Genomic DNA, 2681 nt, shown 5'->3' with positions numbered 1-2681 from the left:
TAGCCCAGAGTTGCCTTTGATGTAGCAGACCCATTGTATAGTTTGTTTGTTTTTTCTTTCTGAAATACTGTAAATCTGTGTCTTTCTTTTGATGAAAGGGCGTGTTTTAAGAGAACTTGGCTGCCTTTTGTACTAACTCAAGTTATCACAAACACACTTCTGTGTTTGTGTATGTGTGCGTGTGCGTGCGCGCGCGCGCATGTGTGTATGTGTGTTTTGTTGTGGTGAAAAAATACTTTTTCTCAGAATATTTTGCACAACAATTTTTAAAGAAATCTGGGCATCTTTCTTACTGCAAACCATTGAACTGCAAATTACAATTGTTAATTGATGGAAGTCAAGTAGACTGAGATGTACATATACTGTTATCGTATAGAGTGGAAGTCCAATACGAAGTTTTGAACTCATTATCTTGTGGTTAGTAAGCCATTACCTTAAATTTGTAGCCATTAAGTCTTTAAACATTATTTTACTGGGTTTAGTCTTTCAACTGTCACCATAATGGGGTATCACCTTCTAAAATTTAATTGATTATACTGATCTCAATACGTATTTCAATCTGGCATTTATTTTATAGATCTCTGTTAACTTTGAGACATAGTAGGACACAATATTCGATTTAACAACAAATGTAAACACACACACACATATTAAGTGCAAGAATGACTGTGTAGTTGAGAACTCTGCTTCCCAACCACATGGTTCTACAGTCCTGCTGCATAGTACCTTAGGTCAGTGTTTTCTATTATAGCCCTAAGCAAACCACAGACTTGTGACTGAATTTGCTAAACGGAAACTGCAGCGTCATTCATCCGCAAATGACAAAAAAACATGTTTATGAAGAGTTGTTTGCTTCATACTCCTTGTGTGCCAATTCTACGCATAAGAAAGGAACGAATAATACAATGTGGGTGTAGGTCATAACAGCCGGGCAACGCCGGGGTGCATTATTAGCACACACACACACACACACACACACACACACACACACACACACACACACATACATATATTTGCGACGGACTTCCTTCGGTTTCCGTCTACCAATTTCACTCACAAAACTTTGCTTGGTTCGAGGCTATAATGGAAGAGACTTGCACGAGGTGCCACGCAGTGGGATTGTGCCCGGACCTGTGTGCTTCGGAAGCAAACTTCTTAACACACAACCGCACCTGCGTTTATAGCAAAACATTTGTTATCCACCCTCTATGATATACTAAATATTTGACTGAAGATACTTTCCACTTCAAAACATCATCATCTCTAAGTAATTCAGCTTTGATTTCACTAAGTCGCTTTGAAAACGCCATGAAAGATTTTCCCATGAATTTTAGTGTGATAATTGAAATTTGACATAAGTGTCAGTGCAATACCTGGTGAGGTTAATTGATAAAATTTCTAAAATTGAAGAGAAAAACCACCCAAAATCGGAACCGAGATAGAGTATTCATTGACTTCCCTTAAGGAAGGATTTATTATTATTTTATTTATTTCAATTATGTGCACTTGCGATTCGGTTGTCTGATGTATTGAGGTCACAGACAATTCCAGTCGGTCAAATACTGCTGAATAAATATATGAGTCTACAGGATTTACAGGAGTGGAAATCTTTGTAGTAAGGACAGTACGAAGTGTTAAGTCGTTTACAAGTAATATTTCTGAGAAGAAGGTTATGCCTATGTAGAATTGTTATACCTGAACAACTTACTGATCACAATTCTATTTGTAAAAGTGACAGTAGTGGATACTTAGTGACAGGTTATTATCTTCTGTTCGTTGATTATCCAAAATAACAATATACAAACACACGCGAGTAGTGACACACATACATGCACAAACAGATGTACATGTGTGTGTGTGTGTTTGTGTGTGTGTGTGTGTGTGTGTGTGTGTGTGTGTGTGTAAAAGTATGTACATACATATTGCAATTACATCGTGGAAGAACCATTTTAAGCAATTAAAAAGAAAGTAATTTAATTTATTTGTTCATATGTCAAAATTTCAGACACAACTATAATTACTTTAGTTTCAATATGCAGTCTCACATCAAATCACTAGCTCTAGAAATACAACTTGAGATACTTAATACATATGCATTCATACATACATACATACATACATACATACATACATACATAATACATACATACATACATACATACATACGTATGTACGTACGTACGTACGTACATACATACATGTGTGTGTGCATGTATGCATACATACATACTTACATACATACATACATATATACATACATACTTACATGCATGTATACATACATACATACAAACATGCATGCATGCATGTATGCATACAAGTATACATACATACATACATATCAACCAAGTACCTGATACACAAAAGGGATAGAGATGCAGGAAAAGCCGTAAAATGTGACGACCATTGCAGAATTTGTGAAATTCACACTGAAGATATCACCCACATCATAAGCAGTTGTCTGAAAATGTCATCACAGTATTATCTACCGATGAGACATGACGTTGTAGCCAGGACAGTCTATAGTGAAATCTGTCGGAAGGATAATCCCGAGGACAAAGAAATAAAAATCCACAATATGGTACAAGCCATAGCCACTCATAATGAAAAGGAATACTGGTGGAATGTACCAGTGAAGACCTCAATAAAATGTGAGTACAACAGACCTGATATAATGATTT

This window comes from Octopus bimaculoides, chromosome 2 (genome assembly GCF_001194135.2).
Source record: "Octopus bimaculoides isolate UCB-OBI-ISO-001 chromosome 2, ASM119413v2, whole genome shotgun sequence".
In the NCBI taxonomy this organism is placed as follows: Eukaryota; Metazoa; Mollusca; class Cephalopoda; order Octopoda; family Octopodidae; genus Octopus; species Octopus bimaculoides.
This window is presented reverse-complemented; position numbering follows the sequence as displayed.